Below are 10,303 nucleotides of genomic sequence, written 5' to 3'. Positions count from 1 at the left end.
AGTGACTCTGTTTCTCTCTGGCCTTTACTCTGGTGGAAATGTGTTGCCAGAGGAACCAAGGACTGTTCACAGCAGTAAAGATTTGATATTTATGGAAAACTCACCCCATTTCCTGTCAGAACAAATGGAGGCGCTTCCTTATCCGGAAATGACAGTTTGAAAAGAATTTGTATTTATCTTGAGTTAAAAAGATGTTTTGTTTTTGAGGGTGATTTTTAACTTCAGAGAGTCAATTGGAAAATTTCCTTACCTTTCCTTGATTTTAAACATATGATTTTATTTTTTACTGTTGTGGAAACAATGTATTATTTTCTTATCTGAATCAATCAGGTTTTAAACTTAAGAACTGTTACTTAAAAATATTTTCTATGCCAGCATGTTAATGAACTCTTTGAATCGCAGTACTTTGGACAGAGAAACAGTCAGCTCTCTGAGTTCAAGGCCAGCCTGGTGTACATAAAGGGTTTTAGGAACCAGGGTTACATAGAAGACTCTCAAAATGGGGAGAGAGGGGAGACTGGAGAGATGGCTCTGCCTTTAGGAGCACTGGCTACTCTGCCAGAAGACCCAGGTTTGACTCACACACCTGCATGGTGACTCATAAGTGTCTGTAACTCCAGTCTCCAAGAGAGGTGAGGCTCTTTTCTGGTCTCTGCAGGCATTGCATGTATGTGGCACACAGACACATATGCAGACAAAAACACCCATACACATACAAATAAAAATTTAAAAAATTAGATACACACAAACATCACTAGAGACTAACACAGTTTGGGTGAGCTGAATTTTGAGGTTCAACAGAATAACTCCTCTTTTGGAAAGAGTATCTATCCCTATGAATCTACTTGGATCTGCCCAGCAGGTCAAGGATGGCTGGACATCCATGCCTGGTCACTCCCAGCCTGTTTCCTCTGCTGGGCATTCTGACTGTAGCAATCCCCTCCCATGCTTCAGAGCTTCGGCTCCACCTTGGCCTTGTGCATTTGTCCACTTCACCTCTTTGTACAAGTGCGTAAATTTGTGAAAATTGCACCATCCGAAGCTCACCAGGAAGGTTCCCTGACTCCAGGAGTGGTGGAAGCATTTGGCATGTGTACACACACACACACACACACACACACACACACACACACACACACACCCGTCTGGCTTCCTCTCCTCTCCTGCACTAGCAGGCCCCTCCCACTCTGTTTTACACCTGATTGTGCTGGCTTCCTGGACCCAGTGGCTTCCTGCCTCGTGGAGGCCATTGTGCCAGTTCCAGCAGATGGGCCTGGCCGTGGGTTGCCAGCTAGCCAGCCAGGAGGAGACGGGTTAGGGTCATAGCTTATCACAGACAGGGATTCCCTCCCCCTAAAGGCAGACTTTGGAGCAGGCTTGCAAACTGCCCATAAGCTCTGTAACCAGGGCAAGGCTGTATGAATCTCAGAAGTAGAAGCAGAATGTGGACTGTGGGGGACTTGGTGTCTGTCACTCACTGGTGAGGTAAGAGGAACTGAAAAGTGATGTGTGACCACACAGTGCAGCGTTGATCCTGTCGGCTGCACTTTTGGAGCTGATCAACCCTCAGCTAAGGGGATGCTAAGAATTACTTCTGATAGGCATAAATCAGATCAGGGGTGGGTGAGCTGTCTCAGACAGTGACTGGCATCCTGGGCCTCGAGGAGTGTTTCTGTTGTTGTTTATTTGTCGATCGATTGCTCCCATTTCTTGTAGGGAGGAACAGGTTCGGTAAAGGCCGATAGCTTTAACGAGCCAGAGTGCTGCAATGAGGCCGGCTGCTTCTCCTACCCTGCTCTATTGACTCTCTGAGGTAAATCTGTGATGGCTTCAAATGTACCAGTAACAGCTGAGCCCTTGGGAACTGGCTACACATGCCTTTGACCCCAGCACTCTGGAGGCAGAGGCAGGCAGGTCTCTGTGTGTTCAAGGCCATCCTGGTCTGTAGACCGAGTTCCAGGACAGCACAGAGAAACCCTGTCTCAAAAAAGCAAACCAAACTAACAACAACAGAAGAGCATTACCTGCTCTTCTGGAGGACCCAGGTTCTGTTCCCAGCACTTACATGGCAGCTCACTGACAACAGCTTCTTGCTCCCGTTCCGAAGGACCAGCACACACGTCTCAGGCTCCTCCATGCACATGGTGCACATAAGCACGTGTAGGCACAAACACATAGAATAAGTAACATTTCTGAATGTGGGTAACATCATGAGGATGCTTTGAAATGAAAACCCCTTAAGCAGCCTAACGTTAGCTATCCTATGAGCTGAGTCTCCCATGGTTCCACGGGGTTTTCTCTGTTAGTCTTCACTAGTGGCTAGCAGCTAGCGACAAATGGATCGTTTTTGCATTTTAAATGTCTCCATGGCCTTCAACCAAAACCATGAAAGGCAACCTGCCCTCAATTTTCTCAGCACCCCACTAGATTCCCACTCCTTGCATATAAAATAAAAGACCCTATGACTGCTTTCCTGCCCACTAATGTCTCTCTCACTGCTTCCACTGAGTCTGTTTAAGCTCCTGCGGGCTTCTTGCTCTACCGGGCTGTCCTCCATAGTGCTGGGCCCATCCTTACAGGCTTCTCCCTGTATTCATGCTGACTATGAGGAATACTGAGGGTGATGATTGTAGTAGTTTGAATATGTTTGGCTCAGGGAATGGCATTATTAGAAGGTGTGGCCTTGCTGGAGTAGGTGTGGCCTTGCTGGAGTGGGTGTGGCCTTGCTGGAGTGGATGTGGCCTTGCTGGAGCAGGTGTGGCCTTGCTGGAGTGGGTGTGGCCTTGCTGGAGTGGGTGTGGCCTTGTTGGAGTGGGTGTGTCACTATGGGTGTGGGCTTTAAGACCCTTGTCCTAGCTGACTGGAAACCAGTATTCTGCTAGCAGTGTTAAATGAAGATGTAGAACTCTTAGCTCCTCCTGCACCATGCCTGCCTAGATGTTGCCATGCATCCACCTTGATGATAGTGAGCTGAACCTCTGAATCTGTAAGCCAGCCCAATTAAATGTTGTCCTTATAAGAGTTGCCTTGGTCACGGTGTCTGTTCGCAGCAGTAAGACCCTAGCTAAGGCAACATTGAAGAGCTCTCTTGACTCCTTTGTTTCTAGTTCCTGCAACCTTGGCCTCAGCACTGAGTCTCTGTGAAGCAGGTTTAACCAAGTACCCAACAATCAATATTCATTCTGTTTACAGGCCATAAAATTCACCCATGTCAAGAACAACTTGGTGATCTTTGGTGCCTTTACAGAATTCTGAGCTGTCACCACAGCCCAGTTCCTGAATTTATTCCATGTTTTTTGGTGTTATGAAATATAATGCAGTGGTGGGTAGGGGTGCCTGGGAGGCCCATGCCAAGGTGTCCCCCTGAGAAATGTGAGAAATTGTGCCATATGACAGACCTGATATCAGGGAGGTCTGTGGGAAGAAGGGGAATGGGGGCCTGGAGAAGGGGTGGTGGCAGACAGACGGGAGCAGAGCCATGAAAGCAGAGAAAGTGGGGGATAGAGAAAGAGAGAAAGAGAGAAAGAAACATGTGGGGGGAGAAAGAGAGATGGAGAGGGAGGAGGAGAGGGGCAGGGAGACGGAGAAACTAGCGGTCTTTTCATATGTTGCCAGGCCACCCGCATCTGGTGGTGGGTGATGACTTAAGATTGCTAGGTCCCTGGGAGGAGTCTAGCCGAAGCACCTTAAGCCAACAGTAGGCTCTACCTTTGACTTAAGTTCTCCTTGTTGGCTTTTCCCTAACCACGTCCACTGACGAGAGCAGGGACTCGCCTGTTGGCAAGGCTGTTTGTAGCTGCTCATCAAGGGCTCCCACCCTTGCTTATTACCTGAGTCTCCAGATTCTACCTGGCAGTGATTTTTTTTCAAATCCTTTTCATGAGGAAACTCACAAATTTAGAATTTTTCTCAGTAAACCCTGAAGATAACTATTCCTCTTCTTCCCTAACCCAAGACCACAGAAGTGGTTAAATAAGTAAAATCTGGACAAGAAACAGACAATGCCCATTTAGGTGATGTAGAAAAAGTTGAGGATCGATGGGAAGTGAGGCCAACTCTAAAGCTTACAGCCATGTGACTGGGGTCCAATGAGTTTCTGTGTTTTCCTTCCAAAGACAAGTTCCTTGACTCTTCTAACAAGCATTTGCCTGAATGTGTCCTACACTAGAGGTGCTGGGAATACAGTGGCTAAAAGAGCCATCTCTGACACACACACACACACACACACACACACACAGTGTACAAGAGTCACCTGGATGTCTTGTGCGCTGCGGTGTGTGGTTCGTGCCCATCAACAATAGCATATGTGCACTAATAATGTAATGGTTCACTCTCATGTTATCACCACAACAAAAATGTCACTCCATGTTGTATTTTATTTTTTTATTTGTGTATGTGTACATGCACATGTGCAAATGTGTTGTACTGGCACCTATGAAGCTAGCAACTGGGTTGTGAGCTGTCAACATGGGTGCTGGAATCTAAACTGGATCCTCTGGAAGAGCAACAAGAGCTCTTCACTATTGAGCCCTCTCTCCAGCCCTCTATCAATTCTTAGGCTTTACCCCCAGAGAGCCTGCTTAGGGAGTTCAAGCAGAGGCATGGGGGGTGTGCAGGTTATATTCAGTGCTGTTATAAGTGGTTCTGCGGTAGAGATGCCCGCAGACACCACTCTGAGAATCTGTCCCTGTAATGGAGGGTTTGACTCTTCAGGAGAAGAACACAGCCCTGTAATTATTAGAGGGTGCGACTCATAGCTTTCTCTTCATTTCATAAGCTCAGCTGTGCTGCCAGACTTTTTATAGTTCTTCAGCAATGGTTGGGACGGTTTCCAGCCAGCTTGGAGAGATTCTGTACATATAGAAAAAGGCCTTTTTCATTATGGCCAGAAAAAGGGCTGGTCATTATGGCCAGTAATCACTGTGGATTTCCCCTAAATCATCTTAGACTTGTTGAAAATGACCAGTCTGGACTACAAGAAGATGTCCCTGAAAGATGGCTGCATGGTAGACTCGTCTGGCTCTGGTTAGCGGCTTGTTCACCTGAGCCAGTGACCTCACTTCCTATCACAGGCTCATCTACAATTTCTGAAGAATGCTTTAATTAAAAATGAGATAATATGTATAAAGTGCCCAGAGCATGGTAGGCACTCAGCATTCCCCCAGTAACCCCAACACACTCATGCAGATGCACACACGCGTGTGCACACATGCACACACAAAATAAAAGCACAGTATAGGGCTGGCAAGATGGCTCAGCAGGTAAAAGTGCTTGCTGCTAAGCAGTCCCAGGGACCCACAAGGTGGAAGGAGAGAACCAGCTCCAGCAAGCTGTCCTCCGACTTCCACGCGTGTGCCAGGACACCCTTCCACGCACACGTAACTAAATCAGTGTCAAGTTGTAAACACAGCATAAACTGTGTGTGCATCGACATCGAGCCTGCCTGGTGAAGAAGTCTCTTTAGATGGCACGCCTGTGGAACAGCGCTGCAGAGTTCTAAGGCTTGGGATGCCCCTGTGAGGTTGAGCTCCGCTTTACTTCACGTTTGTACAGAGCTTCACACCGTGCCTCTTGCAAGCAGCGACTTGGACAAGAACGCTGTTTGCAAGCTGTGCGCACCACATACCTTTCCCTCTTCCCAAATCCAGAAAAGACACTTAAAAGCTCTAGTCTCGTTTGAGGCCAGCCCCGGGGACTATTACTGTCAGATTTACAACATAGTTAACTGTGAGCGGCTGTGACGAAATGGTACTTTCCTCACCTGCATTTAACAAAAGAAAGAATGTCAACCCCCCTCCTTTCCTGGAACATGGACCGGCCCATCGTGGCTGCTGCTGTATTTAGTCAGTGAAGCAAGGAGGGGAGGCGGTGAGAGGAGGGAGCCTTCCACAACTGCTCTAGTTTCCTGTGTGAGTCTCTGGAGAGATGTGCGTGGCTGCAGCCTAGTGAAGCCTGGGGTATGAGCCAGCCAGGCAGATAGGCAGAGGCCTCAGTCTACCCGGTTGAGGTCTAGCATTTCCAAGGTGCTCTGAGCTGGCAGCCCAGAGGAGTTCTTCTGAGGAACAGGATCAGACCCACCGGATCCCTGGCACAAGGTAAAGTGTGCTTTGCAATGGTACCCTTTCCCTTGGAGGCATTTGTTGGCTCTCTGGTGGGCGAGCCTGGGAGCCACGGAGAACCTCTACATGTCGTCGGCTACACAGTACCGACAGAGACTTCTATTACCCTGAAATGCATTTTATTGACATTCTTGTGCTTTCTGATGTTACAGTTGAACTGTGGACCATCCCCCATAGGCAGAGATCTAAAGACACAAGGCAGACCCTGCAGGGTGCCCAGAGAGTGGTGACTTCCCCCTACCCCCCACCCCAGACAGGGTTTCTCTGTGTAGCCCTGGCTGTCCTGGAACTCACTCTGTAGACCAGGCTGGCCTCGAACTCAGAAATCTACCTGCTTCTGCCTCCCAAGTGCTGGGATCAAAGGCGTGCGCCACCACTACCCGGCTACAGAGTGGTGACTTTAAAAAACAGTTGTGTTTGGATTTGACTACTCCCAAGAATGAAAAAAGTGTTTTAGGCTTTGGACTTGGTCTGTCTCTGTCTCTTTCTATCTTTTTCCCTCTCTTCCCCTTTCTTATTTTGTGTGTGTGCGTGCATATGTGTGTGTGTGTGTGTCTGTTTGCCTGGGTATATGCATGTGTGTGTGTGTGTGTGTGTGTGTGTGTGTGTGTGTGTGCGCGCGCGTGTGCGTGGGCGCATGTGCTTTTGGGTTTCAGAGCTCTGAGAAATTTGCTTCTGAGGAGAGGACTTCAGAGTCACAGTTGGGAGGAGTTGATATTGAAGATGATATGGACCCTTACTCAATTCATTACTGTAATGTGTGAATATTTTTCTTTAATATGATCCTCATGACTGTAAATAAAGATTAATATGTTTGGTTAGCACTCTTTTATTCATAGTTTCTTATTTTATTTTTATTTTTTGTGCCTTGGTGTTTTGTATGTATGTATTTCTGTGTGAGAGTGTGAGATCCCCTGGAACATGGTGCTTCTATGTGGGTACTAGGAGCTGAACCCTGGTCCTCTAGAAGAGTAGCCAGTGTTCTAACCAATGAGCCATCTCTCCAGCTCTTGGACAAGACTCTTACTTATTTCAGCTACAGTTTGAAAGAGCCCTCATGGATGAGCAGTGAGTGTGAGCAGAGTCTAGTCTTTATAATAAAAATAGTTTTCCTAAGATCCCAACTGTTCTTGCAGTTATATCGAAAGTTTATTGTATTTTGTGTGACCTTTTAAAGTATGTTGTGCTAGCTCTGAAGAAGATTTTTAGATGAGAAAGTTGTTACCCACACTGTGTTGGAAATAGATGAGAGCTCCTGGCAGCTGGAGATTTGGAGGAAATCTGAGCCGGGTTCCCTGTGGTTGATGAGGAATGCTAAGAGGATGTGAAGTTATTTAGATCACCCAAACAGGTTCTGACAGGTAAATGAAAAAATAACTAATTAAAATATAATTGTTGCCATTCTGTAAGGGATCGAAAGGCTGGCTGAGTCTCCTCTGATGTTTCCAGTGGCTGACTTCGCCAGGCTTATAGGAGTGAGTTACTTTGAAACAGGCGTTGGTGCCAGACCTCTTGTGGAGCTGTGAATGGAAGTGTGAGGAGATGTTTTAAGTGCGCTGCTTAAGTGTTTTCATGGGTCAGTGAGTTAACCCCGTATCAGTGATCCATCTAACAGCCACAGGGAATGTTGCACCAGGGCCACAAAGGGCTTCCTCTGCAGCGATGCTGCAGCTTATCTGAAAGACCAGAGCAGTCAGAGCCACCTGGGTTTTGTAATCGGCTGAGCCCTTCAGAGCAGGGTTTTCAGGCTTTGCCTTGCTGACATCTTGGATGGAGTCATTCTTTGTGGCTGGGGACTGTTCTGGAGGATGTTGAACATCAGGTTTCGCCTGTACTTGCCTGGTGACAGTCGCACCTCCCTCCCGAGCCACAACCTCAGAAGCCTCCAGACTTGGCGAGAGACTCCCAGTGGGGGAAGGGAGGTGAGAGGTGGCCGGCACCTGAAGGAGCTCTGCAGAGTCCCTGGAAAGTAATCAGACAGGCATTTTAGCCTTATCATTTTGGTTTGGGTTTGTCCGGTCTTTATCCGCAGGCACAAATGTTGGGATGGGGGTGGTGTGGTGTATGCCTCCTCTTCCCTCTCAAAGGCCATCTGATATTTTGTCACTGCTGTGGTTGTATAGTCAGGCATCTATATCTTGAGTGAATCCTGGAACTACTATTTAAAAAGAGAAAGAAACTCACACAGTGTCCCGTCCGTGGGATCACCCACAGCCTATTCTGCAGATAAAGGTGTTTTGATATGTGGGTGTTGGGTGTGTCTACACAAACCTGGGCCTTTCATTTGTTTGTCCAGTTTGGGTGGGTGTTTTTTTTTTTTTTTTACTTCTGGAAAATGAAGGTTTTTCAACTCCCAACCTCTCTCAGATTCCCCACCCCCATCTCAGGAGGTCTCAAACTCTAGTGTTTGGAGGGGGGATGGTTCCCTGTTTTTTCAGGGACCTACTGTTCACAGTCCTTTTTCTACCTCACAGGTAACAGGAAGTCAGTGGCTGGAAACCTTTTTGTTCATTCATTTGTTTCTTCTACCTTAGCGCCTGGTACTGCGTCTTTCCTCCAAAAGATAAATACTTCTGAAACAATGTCTGCCCAATTATATTTCACTGTTTCTGGACAGCCCCATGCCTCAGCAGTTGCTGTAGAATTCTTAGAGTCTCTTTGGTGTTGGCCACGTTTTATGGTATTTCTCCAAAGAGCAAGGTGCGGCTGTGATTTCCATGAGCAGATGGCCAGTAAAGCACTTGCAGCTCTATGGAAAAGCTGGGAGAGGGGCCTGGGCCACCTTGGTTTGCTGGAATCCATCCTTAGTGGTCCATGGCTGGACTGGGCCATGGCATTATTATCAGAGTTCTGCTTCTGATGGAAAAATAAGTATATTTACCTCCACCTGGAGGCACCAATGAGTCACGTGCACAAGTATGGCATTTCTGCACATGTGCTCCTAGAAACATTTCCTCCTTACTAAAGCCCAACTTCTGGATGCCTAGATCTCGGGTCCACAGTGCAGAGAGCTTGCATGTTTGAGGTCGGTTGCTCTCAGATGCACTCAGCAGTTGATGACCCTTGGAGAGGTCATTGGGAGCTTGGCCTGCAGAGGGGAGGCTCAGATGTCTCTGCTGGGGCAGGAAAAGGCAGAAGGGAAATCTCGGTCACTTATTATAAGAGTCCCAGCCAACACTCCCTTAACAAAACCCACAGCAAGTGTATTTAGCTAAAGTTTTATATGACACAGACAGTTTTAAAATGAAAACCCAAAGACCTTAGGGAAACTCCACTTTTGTGCTTTGCTGTGGTGGGGAGTGGACACTGTGAAGAGTGTGGCAGGGCAAACTCAATGTGACTGTTCAGGAGCTTCTGGCTCCTGGGCTAGGGCAGGATTCCTCCTCCCACCGGAGGGATTACCCCTAGAATGTCTTTCTGGCCAGCTCCCACACAGACAGGTGGGGCAGGTCAGAGCAATATCTCAAGGTTCTAGGGGGGGTCTTTGGCCAAGAGAAGGAAAGTTTAGTTTCTGTAATTTGCTCTGTGAGAGGAAGAGTGGTATAATGAGGGTGGGGGTGGGGAAGGTCAGTGGGTGTGCTTCCGAGCTCTTTGATTTTAATCTTCTCAGTGCCAGAAGCATTCCTTGAGCAATTGCTCCCGAACTCTCATCTGCTAGCTGTGTCTACATGCCTGGGCTGTGTATTTTTTTCAAAAGGATATATCTTATGCTGTTGGGGGCAGGTGTTCCGTTTAAAGATTGACAGACCGGCACTTTGAAGAATGCAGAGGAAATGGGTCTGTGTGTTAGAGAATTTGGAAGTGAAGAAGGCTTATAAATTCTTATTCATGAGATGCAGAAAGTGAATTTCTGCTGGTTTTGAAAGCCCTACAGGCTGACACTGCCTCTGGCTTCAGTAAGACGAGAGAGTGGGAACCCCAAAGGGCTGAAGGCAGAGGCAAGTCCTCACATCCTCTTAGAATGCTGTCAGCCTGAGAAAGCTTGCCAGTAGAAGAGAGGAGACCCCTCCCCTCACTCCTTCTCACATGGCTTAGTGCGGAGTCTCCAGACTGAGACAAGGTCACGACCTTGCTGCAGGATTCCTGCCTTCTGAGGCGGCTGGCTACTGACATGTTGGGTATGCTGGTGACCTGGACTCAGACTTACCCAGGATTCCTGCCTTCTGAGGCGGCTGGCTACTGAC

The 10,303-nt window shown here is 47.7% G+C and overlaps 1 protein-coding gene across 12 annotated transcripts in view; it reads left to right on the top strand.

The window, feature by feature from the left end:
* The window catches only part of Ablim1 (actin binding LIM protein 1), a 295,395-nt gene that overhangs the window by 207,260 nt on the left and 77,832 nt on the right, over positions 1-10,303 (top strand). The window contains exon 1 of one of the 12 annotated variants that reach the window (XM_031390822.1): positions 5,832-6,095. The exons of the other annotated variants lie outside the window; for them this stretch is intronic. The gene's annotated coding sequence lies outside the window, so the exon portion shown is untranslated. Of the gene's footprint in view, positions 1-5,831; positions 6,096-10,303 lie in introns of those variants that run through there. 12 annotated transcript variants of the gene reach the window in all.

This window comes from Mastomys coucha, unplaced genomic scaffold, assembly GCF_008632895.1.
Source record: "Mastomys coucha isolate ucsf_1 unplaced genomic scaffold, UCSF_Mcou_1 pScaffold21, whole genome shotgun sequence".
In the NCBI taxonomy this organism is placed as follows: Eukaryota; Metazoa; Chordata; class Mammalia; order Rodentia; family Muridae; genus Mastomys; species Mastomys coucha.
This window is presented reverse-complemented; position numbering and strand designations above follow the sequence as displayed.